Source organism: Varanus komodoensis, unplaced genomic scaffold, assembly GCF_004798865.1.
Source record: "Varanus komodoensis strain SLA01 unplaced genomic scaffold, ASM479886v1 scaffold18_3, whole genome shotgun sequence".
Lineage (NCBI taxonomy): Eukaryota > Metazoa > Chordata > Lepidosauria > Squamata > Varanidae > Varanus > Varanus komodoensis.
Genome location: NW_025335549.1, coordinates 8,152,844 through 8,180,632, shown reverse-complemented (window position 1 = coordinate 8,180,632; position 27,789 = coordinate 8,152,844). Strand labels below are relative to the sequence as shown.

The window sequence follows — 27,789 nt, the reverse complement described above, 5'->3', positions numbered from 1 at the left end:
ATCCCATTTTTGGGCAAGGTGTTGGAGCGGGTGGTGGCGGGACAACTCCAAGCTCTCTTGGATGAAACTGATTATCTGGACCCATTTCAGTCTGGCTTCAGACCTGGGTATGGTACTGAATCTGCCTTGGTCGCCCTGTACGATGACCTGTGCAGGGAGAAGGACAGGGGGAGTGCGTCCCTGTTGGTTCTTCTGGACCTTTCAGCGGCTTTCGATACCATCAACGATGGTACCCTTCTGGATAGGCTAGTGGGGTTGGGGGTCGGACGCACTGCTTTGCAGTGGTTCTGCCCCTATCTCAATGGCCGATTCCAGAAGGTGGTGCTGGGGGACTATGGCTCTGCGCCATGGCAGCTACGCCATGGAGTACCGCAGGGATCCATTTTGTCCCCTTTGCTGTTTAACGTCTACATGAAACTGCTGGGAGAGGTCATCAGGAGGTGTGGGCTGTGGAATCATCAGTACACTGATGATACCCAGCTCTGCCTCTCGTTTTCCACCAATCCAGGTGAGGCAGTGGCTGTGCCTGGCTGAGGTAATGGGCTGGATGAGGGCCAATAAACTGAAGCTCAATCCAGACAAGACAGACGTCCTGTTGGCTGGCGGATTGGGCTTTGGGGAGGGTGAATTGAACCTAGTCCTGAATGGGGTTGCACTCCCTCTTAGGGACAAGGTCCACAGCTTGGGAGTGCTCCTCGACCCAGAGCTTTCACTGGAAGCTCAGGTGACAGCGGTGGCAAGGAGCGCTTTCTTTCAGCTTCGGCTGATCCATCAGCTGCGCCCCTACCTGGAGAACGACTGCCTGGCGACAGTGACACACACGTTGGTGACTTCCTGACTTGACTTCTGTAACGCGCTCTACGTTGGGCTGCTCTTGAAGATGGTCTGGATACTTCAATTGGTTCAAAATAGAGCTGCCAGGCTTCTGACGGGGACTGGGCATTATGTTCACATGACTCCAGTCCTCCGTCAGCTTCACTGGCTTCCCATTGAAGTCTGGGCCCAATTCAAGGTGTTGGTGATGACCTATAAAGCCCTAAACAGCTTGGGTCCTGGTTACCTGAAGGAGCGCTTACGTCCATATATGCCCACCCACCCCTTTTGATCAGCAGGAGAGGCCCTTCTCCGGGAACCCTCCGTGAAGGAAATTAAGAGGGTAAGTACTCGGAGGAGGGCTTTCTCTGTGGTGGCGCCCAATCTATGGAATGCGCTCCCCAGAGAGGTCCGCCTGGCGCCGTCGTTATTTGTTTTTCGGCTCCAGGCAAAGACCTTTTTATTCAAATGTCATTTTAACTGTTAATACTATTTATTTCATTCTTCGGCCAGGGCAACTTATTTTATATTGTAAACTTGTTTTATATTTTATTGTATTATATTTTAATTGATATATTTGTGAGCTGCCCCGAGGCTTTGGCAAATTGGGCGGCATAGAAATTTTCTAAATAAACAAACAAACAAACAAACCACTAGGAGTAACAGTTGCAGAGTCAATAGTCTTAACGGATACTCGAGACGAGGCATAAGCAAGTTCTATTGCAGGGTGTCCAAACTGAGGCTCACAAGCCACATGTGGCTCTCTGAGTTTATTTTGCAGTTGCTGCTCAGCAACTGCAGGCTCCCACTTGCCACTCGAGTGCCTGCCAGATACAGTACAAGGTGTTGGTAATTACCTTTAATGCCCTTCATGGCTTGGGTCCAAAATACCTTCAGGAGCAACCTTTAGCATACATTCTGTCTTGCCAGCTGGGAATAATTTTCTGAAGTCAGCTTCAGCAAATTATGATGTAAGATTACATCAACTACTCATACAAGCTTTTCAGTCATTGCCACTACACTGTGGAAGGGTTTGCTAAGAGAAATGCACCTGATATCCCAGAGTGCCACCTTTAAGAGTGAGGTAAAGATGTATCTCTTCCAACAGACCTTCCTGGATTAGTTCTCATATCAGTTTCACTTAATATGTTATTTTTAGTCAATTTTAAACACTGGTAGTTTTAATTTCCTGTAAACTGGCCATAGCCTATGGGAATGAGGTGGTATATAAATATTCAAATACATACCTACATATCAGGAGGACAAACCTTAGCAGCATTATCCTGCCAGACTTGGCCAATTCAATTATGACCTTATCAAAGAAACACTGTAGTGTTCAATCTATTGGAAATATCATATTTTGCTGAACTGTGAAATCTGTGATTCCTCCCAAAATTGATAACAATGAACCATTCTACTGATTGGGCAAAATGAGATGTTCCAGTTCATTTGTCTATTCTTGAGATCCTATGTATCATGTTTATTTACCAATAATAAATATTTACATGCATGAATTATAGGCCAATATAATTGTCCAGCCTCAATCAATACTTCCAAATACTACAGGTAGCTCTGCAGCTGTAAAAGCAGTAGAATCCAGCCTAGATTCTAACAAATGTTTTAGTAGTGTATATTGCTATGCAGCCAGAGCTGGCAAATCTTAATTGTAAAGCTTCTGGTATTTCAGAATTTTAATTTTATTTAAAAATAACTTCTAATACCAAAATTAGTGATATTATTTAATAAAATGCTACACTAGGGTGGATACCAGACACTTCAAAACTGTCTCAGATCATTGTGTTTCCCAAACAGGTCAAAGATCAACATAAAGTTGGGTCATATAGACCCAGTTCACTGATGAATATTGATCATACATTGCAGCTATCTATATGACTTCTAGATTAAATACATTTATTCCCAGTTTTAGTCATCAAAATCAATCCAATTTATTCCATCTATACAATTATCTAATTCTATTTGTATAATTTTGAATGGTATTCACCATTATAAAAAAGGTAAGAAACCTCCGGCTATCCTGTCTTTAGATGCCCAAAAAGCTTTTTATAATTTAAATTGACCCTTTTTATATAGGGTGATGGAAAAAGCGAATATGAGTAAGCCCTTTATTCAATTAAGCCAGAGATTATATGAAGACTCTCAAGCTTTAATTAGAATTAATGTATTTGATTCAGAAATAAAAATGGAATTAATAAAGGGACTAAATAAGGATGTCCATTATCTTCTGTGTTATTTGCTCTTGCATTCAAACTGTTTGCTAATAGGATACATAATAACTATCAATGGTTCTGTAATTCAAGACACGAGTGATAAAATCAGTTTGTTCACAAATGACATTGCCCTATTTATAACTAAACCATCAACAGATGCCCCAGTAATTCTACAAGGTCTCTTCTCATATGGAACACTCTTTGGATTAAAAATTAATTTCAGTAAATCTGAGACACTCTCTGTAGGCATGTCAAAACAAGAACTACTTCATAATTATATGGGTTTAATAACACAAACTAGTACGTTTAAGTATTTGGGATTTCCCCCCCAGAGGCTTCGATAAATGTGAAAAGCTGGATTATGATGCAGCTATACATAAAATAAGGAACGACTTTAAAAAACGGTCTAAACTCATTTTGGTTAAGGAGAATAGCTGCCATTAAAATGACTGTTATTCTTAAAACTGCATTCTATTTCAAACATTAATAGTTAAATTATCACAGAAATACCTTCTTAAATGGCAAAAACATTTAATTACTATTTTTAAAGGGACAAAGCCAAGAGTCATCAAAAGTATTCTACATGGACAACCTGCTATGAGAGGCATTGGTACCAGATGTCATTCAATATTATGATGCAATTAGTTGTGTCAACTTTTTCCAGTACTGTATAAAGATTTTAATACAGCATGGGTGGACATGGAATGCCCTGTAGATAATGTACTAATACAAATAAAGTTATATTATACAACTTTCACTTTACCAAGCGAGCAGCAAACTACAAGGAAGCTCACACAATTTGAAAATTACTTAACTGTATCTTGGGCTCTAAAATAAATGCTCCAGAAATCTATAAATGCCTCCTTGATACTGCTAATTATAACTTAAGAGCTTTAAAGATAGCCTGGGAGCAAGATCTAGGGTAAAAAATAAATTACAGCAATTGACAGCAGTGAAGTAACTAGAAAATATTGTCAAATATAGGCACATTTCAGTGGAGACCAAGGTTGAAATTATCCACACTACTGAATTCCCAGTCACTTTGTATGGGTATGAAAGCTGACAGGAAGAAAATCTGAAACATGGCACTTTGTGAAAGACAAATAGAGAGGTCTTAGATCAATTTAAGCCAAAACTTTTCCTGGAAGCCAAGATAATGAAACCAGAAACTTGACTGTCAAGACTTGAGGCACATCATGAGAAGGCAAGATTCAATGGGGAAGCCAATACTGATAGAAAAAGTCTGAAAAAGAGGAAGAGGAAGATCAAATATGAGGTGGATCAAGTCCATAAAGGAAACATCTTGGGTTTACAATTCCTGAGCAGGGCTGTCAAGGACAGGGCACCCAGAAGGGCTGGCTTAAGTCGGAAATGACAGCAACAAACAACTCCCTTTTCACGAAGAGGTTTAAGTAGGATTTGAGTGAGAGCTACATACACAACTGTAGTACATCCTTTTGTTTTCCTTAGACTTTCATTATAATTCACCTAATATTGCAGAATTCAATATCCTTGCTATTAAAAAAAACTTTAAAAAATAGTGCCTTGCAGAGGCAGACTTCTCTGTATAACTAAAAAAAGGAAATAAAGGTACTTGGGTGTTCAGAAAGAAATCTGTGTAATCTGTACTTTATCCATGTTCTCTCATTTCCTAACTCTTCTTATATGGTTGAACATGATTTCGAATATTACAAAATAAGAGAAGAGGGTATTGGATAGCTTACATGTATTTAATGCCACCCAGTAGCAGGGGAAAGGACTGAAACAGAAGCCTGAGGAGTTTAAACATGTTCAGTTAAACAATGAAATACATTTTCAATATTTGAAGCTTCAAAGTAAGAACTGTATGAAACACTTTAAGATGTTAGTGACCTTTTGGCAATTGCCACTGCAATATGAGAGTATAAAGCTCAGTCACGAAACTATGGGATTTGTTTATTTTAGAAACAATTTCTCATCTCTGGAGGCTCTCTACTGTTTCCATAGTATGGTGAAATATTGTATGGTCATGCATCATCATTCAGAGAACAAATACAAATGAACTAAGCTGTTTTTGCAGCGTTCATGTCATCAAGCTTACAAAGGAAAGACTTTGCCTTATTTTTCTCAAGGGTTCTAAATAGAATCTTACACAAAACACAGAACTACCTAGGCACATGAATGGACTAATTTGTTGTTCTTCCACAAAAGCTTCTATGTGAGTGAATGTGTGTGTGTGCATGTATGCATGAAGAGAGAGAGAGAACACTTTTGTTCAAAAGTTGCAAATTCATTTGACATTAGTGTTCAGTGAATGGTGCATTCTTTGCTTTCTCCAAAACACTCAAGGCCTAAAACTAAATGGTAGAGTATATAGCTTGCATTTATTAAATCACATCTACTCTATTTGAAGTATTTCAGGAAAATGCAGGACACTACAAAACACTATGCTGAAAATCCATCTCTGTCAGGCAATAGTTGGGTAGACAGTTGGGTAGCACAGATCTGAATAAATAAAAATAGGAATATTGCTTATTTTAGTACAAAGCTGCTTTCTGTACATAGCCACCGCTAGTCTGCTTCAGATCAACCTACATGTGCATTCCTAGTATTATGAGTAACAATATCAGGTAAGGGACAAGTCAAATTTAAATCTGCACAGCAGGGTGCTATTGTGCTCATATCACACTTGTGGGTTCCCATGGGGAGCTGGTTGGCTAGAATGCTGTCAAGATGGGTCCTTGGTCAGATCCGGCATGGCTCTTCTTACCCTTTCAGGCACACAAACCAGCCGTCTATCAGCAGAGCGCCTCGTGTATGTGTTTTAAGAATAGCCTCAAAAATCTAGTTTCTTACACAAAACAGATCTGACCATGTTAGCTTACATAGTGTCCTTTTTGCAATTACCTGGTCATATTAACATTATTTGTCAATATCAGTAGGGTTATTGGAAGCCTATTAGTTTCCCTCATGTCTACCTGTTTTGTTAAAATTCATAGCTTTAAAAAATCAGAAGGTCTACTTGTAAGCAATACAAACAAAAGCCACCATCTAGGTTTGCTTTAACTTGGGTGAATGATGCTGGCCACCTAGTATTCAGCAGGAGAACAGTATTTTTCACCACAACTCATTCCTCTAAAATTTTATAGGCAACAATTTAGAAGGCACCACAAGTAGCCCAGAGCTTTATTTTATCACATTGACTGTATTAATTCAAGTTAAATATGGTCATTACGTAAAAGACATCCCTCTGCTGTATGTACTATTCAAAAAATTAAATAGCATGTGTTAAGAATCAAATGAGAAATATTTTAAGAATTATAGCTCTCCAGTATATAATTCCCTAAAGAGTAAATTAAGTAAATAACCAGCTACAATAAATAGAAAAAAAAACCCAGTAAGTAAAAGAAAGGGAGTACTAGCAAAACCCATACTTAGGATATTCCTTGCCATTCTACATTCCTGATGCAATGGAAGCCAGGAGTGTCTGATCAATTTCTATTGAGATCAATATTGGTAGATGCTTAAGTGATTGCTTCTCAATACTCACCACTATCTTCTCAACAGTACAGGTACTACAGCATCAATAGAGGTACGTATCTTTGTCCTGAATGTTACCTTGGGTAGATGTTTTACTAATGCTTTTTCCAGTAAGATTCCTGCAGAACAATTCCATTATGCTACACAAAACAAGTGTTTCATGAGAACAAGATTACCATGGGAACAACAACACTTGTCTGTTCAGTAACCTTTAACTGAGACAAAATGGGCAAAGAATGTTTTAAGCAGACTTTCTAGTAAAATAAGATGGTGTGAAGCATTGTAGGAAATGACACCATTGCTATGACATAATTCAAAATCAGCTGTTTTGTGTCATATTAATGGCCAATTTACATAAACACACTACATGTTGGTAGCTGCTCTGGGGTTTTTCCCCACATACTGCAACACTTGTATAAGCTAATAGCCATACACATAATCCAAGATGACTGTTAATTGCAATTTTACTTTCCATGACCTAGCCCATTAGCTAGGAGGTATTGGCAGAAGCATGTGGTACACACATCACGAAAATGACTGAATGTCCCAGTTCACTATGTAGATGGCAATCTGTGTTTCACACAGGAAAAAAATTCTTGCCCACTTCCACCACACTTGTGTGACTTGATGATCAGTAACTAGCTGAACAAATCTGTATCGCACATAGAAAAGCATGATCCCAGCATCCAAACATTTGGCCCTTCTTTCTTCAATGACCAGGCTGCTGGCCAACCTAGTCCTTTTAAGCAATTAACAACAGCAACAACGTGAGGTTGAAACTCTACTTTGCACTGGGAAGACATAATAGAAATATTAACTAACTTGCTTAAAAATCCCATTAGGGGTTAAGAGTATCTAAAAGTGCATTCCCTTGCATGAGCATTGTTTCATTTTATTTTAATTACAGGAAATGCTTTATCTGCACTTTAGGATAGAATGTAAAACTCAGTAAAGCCATTAAATGCAGAAAGAAGATAATCTGCAATGGAAACTGGTTCTATATGAGATTTTTTTCATTTAAAAGGCACAGGATAAGGATATAAAATATCAAGCCACTTAGAACAGGAATATTAAAATGAACACATTTCATCATTCATTAATTTTATACCTTACAAAAATATTCTAAATATATCTGTAAATTGCTTACTGCAAAATGCAAGTCAGCAAAAAGGCCCTAATTCCATTCAGCATCTTAGGGACAGAGGGATATAAAAAGCAGGCAGATACATATTTATGAAGCTTCAGGGATTCCACCAGACTCCGCATTGTTTTGTTTGTTAGAATGTGTTTGCCAGTCTATTTAAAAATTACAGCAACAATTACAACATACCTGTCACTAAACATGTAAAAGTTGTTAATTAAACTGTGTCATTTGTCAACTGATTGCCTTAACTGCCAAAGAGGGAGTTTCTTAATTCTTTCAGAAATGTTAACAGAGGTATTTCCCCATCAGCTCACCCTTTCTCTTCTTCTCCAAGATGGGCTAAGGACAACTGAATTCAAGTGGCTCACTATATATGCAGAGCAGTTCTTGTTTATTTATTTAGATTTTAGGTGTTACACAGTGATTTGTGTAGGGAAAAAAAGAACAAACCATAGACTGACAAAATAAAACTTTTCTTAAATCTTTAACGAGAGGAATCATTTGACAGGTTCTTTTGCATTCTGTAAGAATTTAATAATTAGCATAATAAGCTACCTTCAAATGTGATATATAACTGAAAGTATTCTCAAGAGCCCTGAGAACTCATCAATGGTTCCTTGTTGAGAAAAGCACAATGGAAGACTAGTCAGTAGAGGAGGACAAAGGTGTAGCTCAGTACTAGAACATATTTTGACATGGGAAAGGTCTCCAGTTCAGTCCCTAACATCTCTAGATAGGGCTAGATCAATTCCTGAAGGCAAATGTACTTAAATATGCTCCCTGGAATACACAAACTTGATTCCCTGAAGTTGAAATATATGAAAAGCAAGCATTTGAAAGAGATGCAATAGTGCAGGTGAGCATAACCATTCACTAACATTCTATTATATAATGTCTCATATAACATATATATAAAATAGTGTATATATATTATATAATATCTTAGAATACACATGATGAAGATCATAGTAAAACTCAGTTTTGATTAAAGCCCTTTAAACAAATAACCACCAACAAAACAAAATAAGGAAATAAAAGTCTGGAACTGTAAGGAAGAAAACAGTTTAGCCTGGGTTCTACTGCTGCAAATTTCTTCTTGTTATGTATACATGAATCCTCTCTTCCATACAGGGGAAAAGGAACACCTAATAAAAGGTTTCATTTGTGGGTTTTTGCATCCATGTGCACAGAGACTGCAATCTATCCTTCCCCACTGTTGCTTTTGCTCTGAATTCTATACCCATCACTGAGTCCCTTAAAGCTTTTCACGACTACTCTTATCCAAGTTCCTTTCATTTCCATCCCTCCACACAAATACATAAGGCTTAACTTAAGCAACAAAAAGAGATACAATACGGTCCCTGAAGTACACACTCCCCCATGTGGTATACTGGCATATTCTTTACAAAACACTAAGAATATTTTAAAGTTTGAAGCCAAATAACCTTTCAATAGAATAATGTGAAAATACACTGGAAATAATTATAATATGCATTCATTTAAGTGGTCTTAATGCTTCAAAAAAAAAAGAAAGTGTCCTGTAAGGTAATAAAGCATTAGTGCAATTGTGAGCTGACTTGCACACAATTTCTTATAGCTCTCAGAAATTCTGCTTAATGTAAATATCATCTTGCCCAGTCTACATATCAGTATCCTTGGTACAATAAAGGACAAATTATAGATTAAAATATACTTAGTCCTGGTCATTTTGAAAACTTTGCAAGGCACTGGGTTTCTGAATACCAAAACGCTTAGATCATTTCAGCTGCTCTTGCACTCATGTGAACTTACGCCCTCCTTGCTATCCTCTTGCATTTAAGTATTCCCTCATTAAATTTATGTGTTCTGTAATATTTGCTCTGGGGTTTACATGGGCAATTTTTAGATTCAAGCTCATATTTCATTACTTCCTGTCCATGTTTCAACTCTCTCTAGACTCCCTATTATTGCTCTATCTACCCTACTGTTTACATTACATACAAATTTATTATCTGTGAATTTAATTAAAGTTCTCTTTAGCTTTTCCTGCAGATCTCATATAAAGGTCTTAAATAAAGTTAGACCCAACATGAGATTCCCAAAATATCCTACTAAACACTCTGGGGTAATGACATATTGCTATTCATTACCTTTACTTCTTTTTCCATGTCCAGTAGAAGGATTTCAGTTATGAGGTATGGAAGGACAAAAAAGAGGCCCCATATGTTTTACTCCATCATACTAATCAGACATTATGCTTGTCCTGTATATTTTCTCACAAACTTGCATATAAATCTGCAGCCAAGCAGCGATACAAGTCTGTTTAAACAGGGGAAGTAATTCCACTGCTACTGTATATTTGCATATTTGAGGAATACAAGGTCTTTTGGTTCCAGACTTTTCCCACAGTAAGGCCATTACAAAGTCTGTTTCAAACATGAGAGGGAGGCATTAAGAAACCATGTAGGAATCGCACCTGTGGTCCTCTGTGAAACTCTAGATCAGTGCTGAATATAGCAGGAAACCAGTCATTTTTTCTAATTCATGTTGCGCAGACAAGACTTTACTGGCATAGGTTATTTATTAATGGATAGCTAGAAGGTTATAGGAGAATGTGGAAAAGGCCTCTATCAATTAAGCACAAGCTACCTGATTGATAAAGCATGGGTTTTAGAAGCCACAACAGGCAACGCATTTTTTTTTTTATTGATATCCTTGCCTAGGGGAATGAATTTAACTGAGTGATGCAAATTCGTGAGCTGAAACACTTAAATGAATCATAAATAAAGTATGTAAAGGGAGACAGTAAATTAAAACTTTGAAAATGTGTTTCCATAACTATGCAACTATATCTACATTTTCTCTATGATATGCTTAATATTTTGAAAGAGCCAGCAACCACCATGTGGGATAACAAATGATTCTCTGATCTTCAAAGTCAGGACTAAAGGCCATTTCCCATTTTTAAGGAAATTGTGTTAATAGTCTATCACGGGCAACCAGATTGCAATGTACTCTATACATACAGCATGGATACTTAATTAGCCTAACTTAATTGGTTTAGATATAATGACATTACCTTAGACTCACAGGCTCCAATGTCTCTTTTTCTTTCATGTGCACCATTTTGTTTTCCTTTTGAAGAAAACCATAGTTCACCACTTTAGCCAAACCAATGAACTATTGTTTGCCCACACCCAGCCCAAACCATGGTCAGGTTTTTGTGGTGGAAGGAGAGAAGACAGTGGTGGTTCAGATTCATATATATGGTGAAATCATAGTTTGCTTTAGAGCCAAACTAACCTGGTACTATCTAAGAAATATCTACTATGAGGACAAATATAAAAAGTAGCTAAGGAAACTCATTCTAGAACAGTCCAAGAGATCAATATAGCCCAGAGTTCTGCTTCTAGACAGATGGCCACAGAAAGGTAAAATGCAGGACACCATGAACAGATCCATGAATATGCTCTCAATTTCTAGTAGAGTCGGCAAAAAAAATCCCTCACTGCCCACTGGGTTGAAACTAAAATCAGCTGTCTACCAGAACAACACACGTGTCATATAAAACAGACTTTAGGGAATGTGGGTGTTACGGAGAAGAAAAAAAATTCTGTGGTGTAAGCCATTTGCTTTCATGAAGCAGTGGGTACTCTGTATATCATGCAGTATATGCAAGAAAAATGAATAATCAAATTGCACTAGGTTTTCATAATCAAGCTGTATTTTTAAATTTACCAATTTAGCTTCTAGTTACACACTCAGCACATTACTAGGACTCTAGCATGGCTTTTCCAGTGCTAAGAATCTCTTCTGGTTAGTTATATTCAGGTTTCAAGTAACCTCTCCTGACAATTGCATCAAGATGCTATTTAATTTAAATCAACTGCACCTTAAGATGTTCAGGAAGAGTACAAACTGCATTTTCATGTATTACCACTGATGGTTAAATTTGGAAAGAATTTGTCAAAGTACAAAGTACTTATGTAACTTAATGGAATCTAGTACTTATTAAGAGAACTACAGAACCAAAGGAACATCATGCTCATTTTTACAATCACATTCTTTCTTAATGAGAACACAATGCAAGTTTAATATGTGTATATGCACACAGAGACACATATTCCTCAGATCACCACAGGGGGTTAGTGATCAGAGAGCATCAATTCCAAGTACTGTATATGTGCATTAAAAAAAATGTATTTCCATGTATTAAAATGATGTGAAGGAATAGATAGGAAAGATGGACAACCTTTACTCTCTGATCTTACCAGATCCTCCAAACTTTATTTTCAGATTCAAAAAGTGCACAATTGTTACATGAAGCTGCCTATTATTATTATTTGCCTATTTTATCTGGCCAGGGTGACTTATTTTATATTGTTAATTTGTTGTATGTATTATATTTTAATTTTATGTTGTGAGCCGCCCCGAGGCTTCGGCCAATGGGGCAGCATAGAAATGTTTTAATAAATAAATAAATAAAATATTATCTTGCAAATCAATACTCGTTGTTGCTATTATGCACTGTCAAGTCATCTCCAACAAGATATCCAAGACCTCTAAAATGCCTGGTCCATGACAGCCCTGCTGAGCTCTTGTAAATACAAGGCTTTGACTTCCTGTATGGAACTGATCCATTCCATGGTCAGTCTTACTCATCGTCTTCTGCCTTAGAATTTCCCTAGCATGACTGTCTTCCGCTGGGGGTTTTGCCTTCCCACAATGTGCCTGAAGTACGACAGTCTCCATTTTGTCATTTCTACTTCTAGGGAAAGTTCTGGCTCGATTGCATACAGGACCTATTTGTTCAATACTGATTACAGTCTAATGATTAAACTTCCGTTTGCAGAGACAAAACAAATTCATACAGATTACTATTTACAGGAATCCATTTGTTAGGGATTCAGGGACCTGAACTGAAAATTCCAGGGTCCTAAAACTGGTACTCAGTTTCGTGAAGTTCTTTCAGCCCAATTTAAATATGATGTCAAGTGAACAACAAAACCTGTGCAGCATCTTATGTTCCTAATCTCTCATTTAAAGGGTGTTGCCTTGCTTGCACGTCTACTGTATAGTAGCCCAAGTGTTGTGCTGGCACTTAGCATATGAGCAAAGCCGGGGACCCCACCTAAGTGATACATCAGGCATGTTCAACATGCGTAGACAAGTAATTCTCCATCTCCTACCGTATTTAAATCAAATCTTCTGACTTGGGGTACCAAGGTTACTAAGGCTCCTTTTGACTGAAACGGGAACAAGGATGCTCAAGTACAGGCTAGACATGCACGTGGTGGGCATGTCATGAGCAGAGCATCTGGTCAGACTAGATGGCCCAGGAGGCTCCTTCTGACTCGCTCTGTTTCTGTGTTTCTATGTGCAAATCAGAGCCTCACTGAAACTAACGAGTGATCTAGATTAGCTAGTCCAAATACTATGATTAAGAACTTTTCCCTCTTTCCAGTCTCATCAATAGAGCAGTACCTCCTGCCTCCCGCACGCTTAAGTTGTCCCTGCCATAGTTTTAGACGCAAGGTTAAGTTTCAGTTACACTTCAAACTGAAAGTTAGTAGCAATAATTGAGTGCTGAGATTTGGCACTGTTGAACATTCAGCCCAGGGTAACATCCAGATAAATAAGCTAATGGACCCAAAACCATCTTCTCATCACTGGAAGGATTTTAATGAAGCAGCCCAAGCAACAAGAGCCATGCCAGAAACAGCAAAAGATATGCCAACTGCGAGAAGCAATTGCTTGTTCCTGTACTTCCCACTGCAGTGTCTTGGATTAGCCAAGAGTGATCTACTAAGCTGCTGACAACAGGTCTTTGTGGGACACTAATTTAGTACTTCACTGACTGATTCCAGCCAACCAATCAACATATGGAGTTCATGATGTCACCATGTCAGACAGACAATCAGAAAGCACAGAAGAGGAGCAATGCAGAAGTGTTCTCAATGGCTGTTTCACAACTGGAACATCTTCCTTTCTTCAGAACTCATGGAACCCAAGTTAGATGCTACATGTTGTATAAAATATACAATTTAAAATGTAATTTGGCCAAGAGAACAATGTAATTTCAATTCTTACATAAATGTGTTGTTGTCCTTTCCACATACACACACACATCAAATTTACCCATAAATTTCTTTGCTGGATGCTTATTCTTAAAATTACTGCATATGAAATGCTGCTAGTAATTCAGTGACATATGGAAATTGATTAAGGAGTAAGAAGTACTCAGTGAGAACATTTTGTTCATAAAGCTTTTTACATTTTTCCTGTACGACAAATGCCAGACGGAGCTAGACTGAATACTCTGCTTAAAATCTATGAACCACTTTTAAACATTTTATCATATTTCAAATGCTGTTATAAAGAAGAAAGGTGTAAAATGAAATAAAAAGCTGGGGCATGTACAAACCTATATTAAGGAATGTTTTAGTCATTTAATGTGGTTTTCTGTTCCCAAATCTAGTTTCAAATTGTGCCTGAATTTGTTTAAACCAACATTAATGCCAAACCTGGGGAGGTTAACTTAAATACACTGGAATTACCATTTGCATGCTAGCATACACTCATTTGTAGTATAAGCACCACGCACGTACAATCACAGATAGTACAATCTAGTTAATCATCAGATATATCTTGTCATTTAGTAATGGTACATCTGACTGCAAGGATTGTGGAGAATGCAGGTCTATAACTACCTTTTCTAGTTATGAAGCCAAAATACAAAATGCAAAATTTCTGGGCCAAAATGCAAAGAAAGCTCTGATCAAAAAATAATTTCAAGTATCACATTTTTTCTTGGACAAGATGGATATTCTTGTCTAAAAGCTGTATAATGGTTGCTCCAACTGTGTTTGATGTTCCATCCCATGTTCTTTATCTTACAGTGGTTAAGGTTCTGGAATCTGCAGCAAACCGGTAAGAAATTTATTTCAGTGTCTCAACCCATTTCTCATTTCTTTCTTCTCAATTTTTGCCCCTCTCTAGAAATGTCTCACTTTGCTGATATGGGCCAGGAATAGCAGTGCCAAGAACTAGATACAGTTCTCTAGACTTTGAATAAGCATAACAGAATAGCGCCATGATTTCCCCAAAAGTGGGCAATGTACTCCTACAGATGTAGTCTAGAATTAGACTTTTTAGCCACTAAACTTTGCTGCCAACTCACAGACCAAGTTATCTGCGTGTTGCTAACTCCCTGTTTATTTAGCCCACCAGTTGCTGCATTCTGGGTTGTTGTGATATGCAAACCTAAACACACTAATAAACCATGGTTCATTAACTATGACCAACTCAGTCATTGGCCAGTGAAACCCAGGGTAACAACCATGGCTTAATATTACATGCAAATCAGAATATATTTAGCTTGTGGTCTACTTAAACTCCTAGAGCAGAGAATCTTAAATTAATCCATGTACCACTGATCACCCCCAGGTTAAATACATCATTATACTTCCAAATAGAGAAGCATACTGTATGTTGAATCTAACCTGAGGTTAAAGCTGGCAAACATCTTTCTTTACAAAATCAACTAATATATAGACAACATGACACATGTGGTAAAAGCACTGCAAAAACAAATGACGACCAGTAGAAAATCCAGTTTTATACAGATAGATTTACAATTGTTTTTAAAACCACAGCTTGGAACATTTTAATTTTTTTACAGATTTAAAATGTTTATAAGCATACACAAGAGAGAGGGATTTTAAAATGTGAAATGTTTTAGTGTAAATCACCAGCTTCAGTCACAAATCTGAGTATGTTACAAGCCTATTTAAAAGCTGAGACAAGAAAAAGAAAAAACAACAACAACAAGCCTTAATGAGGGAACATGAATTAATAATCAGCACCTGTGTTCCACAGCCAATCAAGCTGGATCACTGTTTGCTACATCTCATCTTTTACACTGATAGCAAGTTTCAGCTGATTAGTAAATACTGCCTCCTTAATCTTTTGCTTGCTTGCTTGCTTGTTTTGTTTTTGTTTTTTTGAAGTTTTGTTCAACCTCTAGCACAAATAGCTTCACTAAAGTTACTCTGCCAACATTTTTCTCCCTCATATAAAGGAGCCAAGATCTAGTACTTCTTGCATTATCTTGACTATCTGCCAAGCACACCTCATATCTCTTCAAAAGTCTTCCAGTTTCACCAATGTAAAAGAATTACGTTCCAAAGAATCAGGTTTATACATAGCATCTTTAACTCTGAATTTGCCTTCCATACAGACAGGAGACTCCTGTGTCTGCTAGGGGCTTCACAAGATGTTGCTCCAGTGTTATCAGGGCAGTACAAACAACATTAGCCTAAATGCTATTATGGCCAGGTATCTTTTTGGCTTTCCATACAAATCTGTCAGTCATATATGTTGTAAGCCGCCCCGAGGCTTCGGCGAATGGGGCGGCATAAAAATGTTTTAATAAATAAATAAAAAATAAATATATAAATAAAGGAGTTAGTTTCTACCAAAACAGGAGAGGATAATGGGTTAGGGCATGACTATGCATAATGTTGATATTTCATCTCTGTGAATTATACATAGGAGATAGTGTGCTTAGTCTTAACTACAGCCTTGTGAGGTTGGCCAAAGAACCCTCAACTGCCCAAAGAACCCTCAACTAACTGATTGGTGGTGTAATCCAGTTTGGCCTTTACAGCACAGTGGGCTGAATTCAGGCTCTCCCATACCTTGTGTACAACCACTGAAATCAATGACAGAAAATATGCAAAGTGGTATAGATTGTTTGCCATGCTTTGCGCATTTTCTTGCTTATGAGCCTACACATGAGGTACAAGCTAAATTAGGCCTTTTGTAGATGTCCTTTGTGCACTGTAGAAATATGACGGTTATATAGATGTGGCCACAAAAACCAGCTATTTTTTAAGAGGCACACAATCTTCTTGTGGATAAGTGGTTCCAGATCTGGGAGTATGGTTGTTTACCTGTGAAGGAATACATCCATAATCTGGAGGTGTTCCTGGATCCAGCCCAGACCCAGGCCATCTGGCTGGTGCACCGACTATGGATGTTGGTAAAGTTGGATAGGGATAGCTTAGTCAAGATGGCTGATGCACAAATTACCTTACAAGTTGAGTGTTGCGATGTGGGGATGTCTTTATGCCAGGTTCAGAAGCTGCAGCTTAGGGACTTAGTGAAGCACTCAGCCATGGTCACATTGTCTCTCTGCTAAAACTACTTGTGTTAAAATTAACTACTATTAACTATCAAGCAATGGCTGGTTATGCTGTTGACATGTAAAGCGCTAAGCAACATGCAACCAGGCTGTCTAACAGACCACTTGCCACTGTATAGACCAACCAAATGTTAAGATCTTTGGAGGAAGCCTTGTTGGTTGTTCTATGAGAAACAGAACGTTGCCACCGAAGAGGCCCAGATGGGCCTTCTCAATAGTAACACTCACTCGGGAACCCATCCCCCTGCCGTGCAGTTTGGGAGGCAGAAAATGTGGCATGGTTGCTTAAGTGGGCTTTCTGCAGCTTATAATCAGTTCTAATTAATATTGATTCTGCTTTTTTTTCCTGGGGCAAGGTATGTATTGCTTTTATTGTTGCTGATTTTTTGTTGTTTTAATAGTATAACTTAAGCTATAATTTTAATATTGTTACATTAAGCAGCATATAAGTATGAATAAACACCCTTCAGCTGCACTTTTTAAGTACTTGTATTAAAAACATTTTATTAAGGAAACATGTTTCCCAATTAATGGTTCCTTGTTTGTTTTTTAAACAGTCAAAATGTTGTTAAATCGCCCTGTTCTACAATGTATTACTGCAGAAAGCAAATACTTACACATAATGTGTACAAAATACTGCAGTTTTAAAAGAATGAAGCATGCAAGAAAAATGTACAAACAAGTACAATATCACTAGAAATAGCTTATAAAATTGCAGGTTTCTTAGTCATTCAATATAATGTACAAGAAGTATACAGAGAATTCCCGACTTACGAGAAGTGTGCTTGATAAAAACTCAGTGCTCAAAAAGGGGAAGAAATTACATTCTCTACTGGATATACTTAATTGTAGCTGACAAAACTTGGGTCTCTTAATTTAGCTCCACAATTATACTGTTCTGAAGAGAAGCAATGGAAGAAAGGCAAAGAAACAGGGGCAAGCAGCTTTCAAAAAACCCCTTACATCGGCTGTTACTACCACAGCACCACTTTGTTAAATTCTACCTGAATGCATGTTAATTTCATTCTTGGCCATGCATCGTGAAGGATATGGCCACAATTATTTTGTCATCAGTAATCCATTGGAATTAATTCAGAATAGTATCTTCTAATCTTCATTCTAAGAAAGCTGACACTATAACCAGGTATATTCTTGTCCAAGGTGAAACCCTCGCGTTTCTCCAATGCTAGTATTCCTGGGATCTCTAGCATATACTTCCCCTTCCTGTGACCATCCCGTTTCATACTTCCAGTCCTTCCAGATCTGTTTCTCCCCAGATCTTTTACTTAAGTATTTTCCCACTAAACAACCAAATTACAGTAACCACAGGAGACTAAGCTGTAACATTTTATTTACTTTCCAATGGCCACCTGTTCCTTGTTTCAATTACACAGTAAAAAAGCAAACAAACATGAAATTAAATTATGTAGCAATGAGTAAGTAAGCTGAGACAAGTGTTCCTACTATAATATTTTATTTTCAGAAACTCTCTGTAGTTTTTAAGATATCTCTGTTTAAGCAATCTAGGAGAAATTATGGGTTATAATAATTTCTGGTATGCCTAATGCAGTATTTTCTGCAGAGTTTGATGTTATTTAAGGAATCCCAGTACATACATGGAATAGTACAGATTGCTTAGATTGGTTGATTTATTTAAAACATTTCTAAGCTGTTGTACAAATCTAAGGATTTATAGTTGGTTTACAGAAGTTAAACAAAAAATATTGTTATTTGTCACAAAGCACATGTGTGCCAATGACATTTGCAAAAGGTGAAGGTGGGTAAATGAACAGAAGTGCTCTCAAAACACTCTGAACACTCTAAAGTCTGACTTTAGCTGTACCTTACCCACTGTTTTGTACTTATATTGTTGCTTTTAATGTTATTGTTTCTTGAAATCAACTGGGTTCAGTTCCTCTCCAATCCACTATAGAAATTGATCTACTATTTTTATAAATGTCATCACAGGCCTTTCAGAGTAAAACATATTCAAAAGCGCCTTAGCATTGCCTTATTCTGAGCATTATTAAGCAGGGTTGGTGTGAGCATCACCGGATCATGGAAGATCTTTTGCCGGTAAGGTGCAAAACCGAACAAGCACATGCCAGCAAATATGGAAAATAAGACGATGGCTGACAGACCGGAAGTGCTCAATATACATCCCAGTCCCCAAGAAAGGAGATGAAAGAGTGAATTAAATTATTCAATTGATCTACACTGGTGATACTAAACAAAATCTATTTCCCCTTAAGGAGCCTACTTTTATTTCACTTTCAAAGCTTGGAAGTGGAGTGAAAAAATCCAGAATTCTACCTACTAAGGGGCATGGGGAGATCTCTACTGACTGGTAGTGAGGGCTTTACTCTAGGAGAAAGGCTCACTGTATTTAATCAGCAGGGCATCATTAACACACTAACAAGGAGCATTGACAGAATGTTAATGACATTTACACCCCATCAGCTATCAACACCTGGGATTTCTCAAAACTCATTATGGAGAAATAATTCACTGAAAGTATGGTGAGATGCCACTTCTGTGCAGCACATTTCCCTTTGCAGTCAGGTCTAAGTGAGACGGGGATTACATCACTGCATTATTACCAACAAGAAAAAATGAACGTATTCTAAAGTTTTCCCAGAAGTTTGCAAAATGGATATCGATGGCATCTTCCATTGAAGCGCCATGTTAAATAAGGAAAATATAAATGGAACTGTAGGAGGCTCTTTCTTAACACTTAAAACAGTGAAAGCCAGTGTGAGGTGGTAGTCAGAGTGTTGACCTGTGACAGTGTCCAGAACATGGGCAGTTGAATAACTGGGGCAGACACCAGGACCCAGACAAGCAGCCTAGAATTAAGTCGAGCACAGAAGTCGAGCAAGTGACATCTGCATGATGGAGAAATCCCTCTCCTCCTCTCACCCCAGCTCAGGAAGTATAGTAACAGTGTTTGTTGTATTTGAAGCTTCTGACTAGAAATTGTACATATGCCCCCAGCAGATTTATTGTATTGTATTGTAATTTATTGTATTTATCTGTATTGTCGACAATACAGATTTATTAATACTACTAATATCATAGTGCTCTTTATTAGAGAGTGAGACTGTGAAAATGTTTTCACTGTATTCCCAGATCTTGCATTAAAGTTCCTGTGTGAGGCTCCAGCCTTACTGATTGCCTTGCAGTAGAATTTTGAGCCTGTTTTGTAGCTAAAGGGCTCAGAATCAGGACTGACAGCTAGTCCACTTTCCTATTCAAAAAGAAGAATTGGAGTAGTTTACAAAATATATACTCAGATGTATTCAAGTATGTGGAGAACATAATAACTATGAAAAATGACCATCAGTACTCCCAACAAGAACACAGTTATAAAATATTCTGCTTCTAAAGTTCCATAAATCAGTTCTGTCACCTGAAATTGCATAGCAGTTAATGTGAATTTGGCCATGTATACTCAACATCAGTGGTTTTACATTTCTAGCTAAAATAATAATCTTTGCAGAAGAAACAAATCAAGTTAATATCTGAAATATGGTGGAAACTATATACTGAGCATTAGGGAACAATCCTGCAAGCCCTAGAGTAGAAGCCACAGAATAGTTCAGACTCCCAGATTCAAGTTTAACAACAGCGCTCTGACCGTGGCTCCTTGCAAACAGCATGGAAAGAACTGTATTAGCTGCTCTCCAAGGCAGGGAAAGCAGCTGGGCGGGGGGGGGGGGTGCTTGGGGGGACAAGAACAGAAGACTGGAGTTATCTTGAACCTCTTCCAACTGCGTTACTCCAAGACAGTCCATCTAGAAGTGTGAGAAATACTATCTAGTGCAAAATGCAGGGCAGAGGGGGTGAAGACTAATTCCAAGTCTCACTCTGCATGGGATGCCCACGAGCATCCCACTTCAGGGGTTATGGCCATCATGATAGGATTGTACCCACAGGGGTTCAGCTTCCTACTTTTCCCTTTGCACAGGTAACTTTTGTGAAGAAAAATTCTACTCTTTATTTTGATTTACCTTTGGATGTCTATGTATTAAGCAAAGTCAGGCTTCTGCTTCCCTTTTGGATTACCTGGAGTGATATTTTCTTTCTTTCTTGAACAGATGTAGCAATGTGGACATTAAATTTTCAACATTCAAATATTTAAATGCAAACCTATTGAATTATCAATTAAACAAGTGAGAGAAAAGCTTATCAGCTAAATCCTGCAGTTTTGTTTAGGAGTTTTGGCTTTGTATTATAAAACAAAACTTGTGCTTCTCTCATATTTTGGCTAGTCAGAAAATTACACAGAATGCACAAAAAATCAGTCTCTTAAGGCAATTGCTAATTTGTAATAGGCCTCTCTGGGTTATGCAATAATGAGGGAAAGATATTGAACTTACTAGTGAATCAAAACAGTTTGTTCTGAAACACATGACCAATACATGTGTCTAACTAGTAAAGGAACCAGGAAAGGGATCTTGGAGTTTGGTGAGGCAGCTCTGAAAGAGGTAGTCTGTGAATGGTTAAGAAATCAATAAAAAAATCAAAATATGACTACAAATGTCCTAACAGTGTGTACAGTTCTGGTCATCATACCTCAGAGAGTGTATTATAGATGTTTTGACAGAAGCACAGACAAGCCAAATGTGTCTTTCCCCACAGAGGAGTTGGGGGTTTTTTAGTATAGAAAAATGCCAAGGAAAGGTGGACATGATAGAAGTGTATAACTTCATGCATGGTGAGGAGAAACTGGACAGACTAAAAGGATTTCTCTCTCTCATTAGGCAACTAATGAAGCTGGATGTTGACAGATTTGGGACATACTTGAGCTATGGAATTCACTACAACAAGGCACCATAATTTGGATGTCTTTAAGAGGAGTTTAGACAAATTAATGGAGTATAAGGATCCTAGTCACACTGACTGTGTATTTCCTCAAGTGCCTTTGTATGCTAATAGCTGGGAAACACAAGGAGGACTTGCGAAGTGTACTCATGTCCTACTTGTGAGCTTCCAATAGCCATTTGGTTGGCCACCGTGAAACAGAGTGCCAGAATCTACTGGCAAAGCTTTTCTTATATTTAACTAGTTCTCAGTAATTGAATTTACACTTCAACATCATGCATATCTATTCATATGTAAGTTCTAAAAAGCTCAGTGTGGCTTCTCCTTAGTAACAGTGCACAAGATTACATCTTAATCATATCAGCTATTAGCTTTTGTGACATCCTACTACAAAGATCCTTTATAACATTCTGTATTTTACTTTAAAGTAAACACGGAGTAACAAGTCCTTACCATTTAATATAGTTTCCTATCCCATGTGGACAACAGTCACACTTTGGTGACAATAATGAAGAATAACCAACCATCTGTAACTTACTAATACAAAATGCAGAGGGCTTTCATTTTAAAATGCCTTAATTACCTGCAGAAAAGGGGAAACAACACAAGGAGTCAAAGCCAAGTACTCTAGGCTCTGAAATTGCTTTTCTTTTTTAAAAGTTATTAAAGCTAGGCTCCTCAGTATTGAATGTTTCCAGGCTGATTTGAGCAGAAACCTTATTAAAAGAATAGTTTGCTCAAGCAGAAACGCAAAAAGAAATTGGCAAAATCCTCATGGCAAGCCATAATTGAGATTCCATTCACAGGACAGGAGCGTACCTTCACAGGACAATTCAAGAATGGTAAAGCAGTTGCAACAGGAAAATTGTGAGATGACCCACATGTCAACAAAGAGCAGATGAAGTAAAACAGTCTGAAAGAATTTACTTTCCATTCTGTCCCCTAACTGAAACTGAGAATCAAGTAAACAAGCTTTAGATTCCAACTCCATTTCTATATAGCCCTTGCTAACAACAGACAGTAGACTATTATAAACCAATATCAGCCATTTCTAACTTGGTGTCTTCCACATTTTGGACTGTCAATCTCATCAGGCCCAGCTAGGCTGGCCAGTAGTCAGAGATGATGGAAACATATCCTAATCCTAACCCACCTAATCCAAGGGGTCTGGAAGTACCAGACTTGAGAAAACTGACACACATACACACAGCTAGATTTCAGCAACAGATCTAAGCTAAATTTCCCCTGATAGGCTGGTTTTTGTGTGTGGAAAATGTATTTTATGGGGCAGCCTTCATGGGGCAACCTTCCATTACTGCACTCTCATCAGCAGCCTTTATCGTCACAGTGAGAATCACACCTAACAACACTTCAGGAACCAGCAACTCCAGGTAAAACTTAGGGTACACTTGCAGGTTCCAGATAGATGCTTACTGTTGCAGAATTTCAAGAAGCCCTGGCATGCCCTGAGTATCATATTTGGCCAAAAGATGGGGTACAAATGAATGAAATAAATATAGACCAGCTGAGATTTCAGTTTTGCAACAAGAAAATGTTTGAATCAATAAGAAATGTTTGAATCAAAAAAATAATCATAATATCCACTACTGTCATTCCATTCCATCAGGCTGCAGCAAGACAAGACAGGGAAAGCATAGCAACTTCACCAATTAATCTGAGAGATCAGTCCCATTTGACTCTTCTTCTTCCTGAACCATTTTCATGGAGCATGCATTTGCTTGTTTCCTTCTTTCCTTCTCATAACTCCCCCCTCCCCTCCCCCCCCACTTTTGTCTCATGCATTTTAGATTGTACGCCTGAGGCCAGAAGCTGTCTTAGTTGTTATTTACCTCATATATGCTACTCTGTGAAACATTTCAGAGAAGAAGTAAGCTAAACATGAAATAAAAATAAGTAAATATGATTTTGGGAATTCCTTTTATCATATCCAAGACCCATCTCAAATCCTGAGACTGCCTGAGGGAGAATTGCCAGATCGTCCAGAGTTAAACCAAGAAGCCCCACTATTAGGGACAATTTTAGTAATCGCAAATCAAACTCCCAGGAACAAGGAGGGGGAACAAGCCCCCTAACAAAGAACTAGTACCCACTCTGTTTTGCCAAATACCCTGCCCATTGAGGAAATTCCCAAATGATCATCACAAAAAACCCCTAATACGTAAAAATAAAAAGAATAATTTAGATCGTTTACATAAATTAAGATTAGATTATTTCAGGTCCCCTTAGAAAGATATGAGAGATATGTATAACTGTGAGAGTCTCACATGGGGCCCCAAACTTTATATCTAGCAGTAGGGAAGATTCTCTTATCTTTTTGGCTATTTCATTCAAGGAGTCAAAGAGTATGATATACTTTCCCCCATTTTTAGAAAGACCACTCCAGATTATGTCTTCTAGACATGCAGCCCCATTGAAGAATCTTCCTCCTTTGGTTATTGGTAGAAACTCTGTCTGCCTTTTGAGTGCTCCATTCACTGCTACTAAGATGGAAGTGAAGGCTGACACAGAAGAGGGAACAGAGCTTTGAGTATTGAGGACTGGGTGCTTTGTTCTTAGATTTAATCCTTGCCCTGAAGCTTCTGTTAGTCAGTGACAGAAGGAGTAATAACATGCCATCCAATTCATTAGACATGCACTGAAAAGAAATTCAACAGAAATAATTATACAGTAGCAAACATAATATATGAGCTGCAAAATTGTGGTTAATATCTAGGAGCGACCGACAGGATCTTGGATACTGGAAAACACACAATCAAAATGAGGGACTTCTAGTGAATGATCTCATACCTCATGTGTTACACTTGTCCATAAAAACAAGCACATTTGACACACAGAACAATTCATACTGCTACTGTCTGAACCAACACACAGTGTTGAGAACATATCAATGAAGGCTAAACTCCTCCTCTGTTCAGCATGTTATGTGAGGCAGAAATAAAGAGGCACATACTAAGCTGAATATGCAACTCACATGTTTGGGGCGGTATCTAAAATGGTGTCTACATATACCCTACCCATACTATAACTTGGCGGGCTGTTGTATCATACAACCAACAGCCGGTGTGCCACAGAGCACTAGCAAGTTCAAAACAGGGCAGCAATACCAAGCACTCAAAGATATAATGTCTCTGAATAAGGATGTTTTATAGATCTGTTATGAATAGCAGTTAACAGGCCTCTCTTCTATGAGTTCTTTTAATCTTCTTAATGAAGTCACAGGAATGACTTCAGCAACACATCTTAACATAATTAAGTGAATATCTGTTCTGTGGAGAGAGATTCATTTTTCTCTGCTCACTGGGAAACTTACTTGAAATTCCCTTCTCATGCTTTATGGAGGCAGTGGGCCACAAGCTTTGGGTCTATCTGTTGACCAGCTTCTATCATCTCTAGTTCCCTCATCTCCTCTGAAAGTGCAAAATGCTTCTGAAAGGCAGGGATTACTTTCTTTTTGCACTATGGTTGGGATGAGAAGGTAAGAAAGTGAACAAGAAGACTCTAATAATTTTTACATTCTCCAAATTTCTATGCAAGGGAGAGCTTCAAGAGGAAACAGTACTGGTGGATTTCCTTCTCATTGGATGGGACCCTTTCCTGACATTCTGATGAATCAATTTGTAGAAGACTTTGTAAAGGCTTCAATCTTTTTTCATTCTCTTTAAAGCAAATGACTTCATGCTTTTCCTTGCACGATTTGCTCAGTTAGAAAGCATAATCTACATTAACTCAAAAGCAGGCTCATTAACTCAAAAGGGGAGAAAACAAAACTTTGATTAATATATGTGTAGCACTACATCTCAGAATTCTTCCTGCCAAAAAATTTGCACAAATGGATACAGCATTTTTGGCGCCCTCTCTCTCTAAACCATAACTTCAGCCTGTGCCACCAGAAACTAAATGGTTATAAATTGCTGTAAAAACAGCACATATACACACTAGATTTTTAAAATATTTTGCTACAATATTGTTTCTGTATGGCATTAAACACAAGATCAATTATGCATTGATTATGCAATTGCTATGTGCAGTTAGGCTATTTGATACCACACAAATTATAAATACCAAATAGCCAAATACACTCAAGGCAACATGTGACTTGTAAACTCTTAGCTACAATAGCAGATTTTTGACAAGCTTATCTGTCCTGTCTAATCGCCAAATTCATTTCAGTGTTATCATATGTTTAAAGCTTATAGATAATTACAAAACAAGATGTGCTACCAGATTAAAAATTAGAATTACCTGCACTTCACTCTATCTTTTATGACAAAAGTATGGAGAAATACAATGAAGTAAAGCTGTTTTATTGTTGGGCTTTCAAGATCTTAATTAGCACTGAAAATCATGAAGCATGAAAACACTCAATAGTACAAATGTCTTACCTTATTTCTTCTGTGGCAAAGTTTCAAGACTGAGCGACAGCACAGATAGAAAGTTCTACCTTGGACTGCCACAAAGAAATCAACAGGTTACTGTCACTTTCAGTAACACTACCACAACATTCCTGCTGCACAGCTGTAACTTCTCACCAAGTGTATGATTACAATGTTTTAATGTTGATCAATACACAGAATATACTATAAACCAAAAGCAGAAAAGAGGGACGGGTGTCAACAACTATCAAGGACAAGATTTTAATTGTTCTTTCATGCTGAAAACATTTAACCATATTTTAATATTACATCTGAAGCTACCAATTCTGAGTGTGCAACTATGGATAGAGAATGTGACCCTCAACTTGTTCATGGAACACCAAGCCACAATTTGGCACTATGGATTTATTTGCATGAAAAATAAACCTATGGTTTATTTAAAGCATAGCTTGTTGCACTACTCGGGGTTTCTCTGGTAGGTAATCAAATATTGCTTTATTTTATTGTTCCTGCTTTGTTTTTTCTTCTTCACCCACTCTCTATCTGTTTTCCAATTGCCTTTGTGGCACTGCAGTTCTGGCATGAAAAGGAACTGGCCTTTGACCAGTGGAGAAACAACCTATGTTTCTGGGTCCACGCATAACAGCAACCCATCATTAAACTACTCTACAATAAGCTACAGATTTATTTTTATGGCTTGTTTGTGGTTAACAAGCCATAGTTCTAGATTGGCAAGTGACAACTCAGGATTCAATGAAACAAGATGATTAAACTAAGAAACAAGAATATTCCAACTTATACGACTGAAGGGATACATTTTTCAGGAACCAAGCAAAAGGGAAATAGTTACTTACCTATTACAGATGTGAATGGTCAACTTTTTCATATGGTAAAGTACTACTAACAAGTGGTCTCTAGTGTTTATCCATACAATGAAGAGTATTTTTCTTTATCACCATTTTCCTAAACAGCAAAAATCTGCTACTATTTTGAATAAATAACTCAAGCTCTAGCCTGTTTCACCTCCCCTCTCATTTCAAATTTGGCCAACTCCCTATGTTAGTCTGTATTTCCCTGTATCACTTTGCTTGTTTCTTAAGATTTACAGCGTCTTCAATACATTATTTGGCAAAGCAAACAGAAAGCAAAGCAAATAAAAACAGACAAAATAAAGCAAAGCCAAAAACCTGGCTGTGGCATCTTGATAACAGAATGCATTCGGTATGGAGAAAAATGCCCACATTGCACTTCTCATCATACCAGATTAAAACTTTTAACTTCACTTGTTTTACTTAGTGTATTCAATTCCCTGAGAACTATATCCAATCATTTTATTGCATTTTATGTTTACATTATCTATAGCCACATTTATTGGATACTGCCCTAGTATCCATTAGAATGAAGACTTTTTCTACTTTTTAAAATTACTAAAGTCATTATACAGTTTCATGCCTAAGAAAGTTATCAAAGGCTTCTAACACAAGAAGGAAATACAGCCCGACAATGGAGCACTTGCTCTCAATGCAGAATGTGCGTAGTTCAGTTTCTGCCACCTTCAATAAAGAAGTGTTTCAGCTGAGCTGCAAAAGATTTTCTTCCCAAGTCCCGGGAGAACCACCACCAATCAGAGAACATCGTATATCAGTCCTCTAATACAGTAGAAGGCAACTTTGGTAAGCCATT

At 37.7% G+C, this 27,789-nt stretch overlaps 1 protein-coding gene across 3 annotated transcripts in view; it reads right to left on the bottom strand.

Annotated features, from left to right (window-relative positions):
* The window catches only part of DIAPH2 (diaphanous related formin 2), a 296,692-nt gene that overhangs the window by 118,891 nt on the left and 150,012 nt on the right, over positions 1-27,789 (bottom strand). The gene's annotated exons all lie outside the window — the stretch shown is intronic.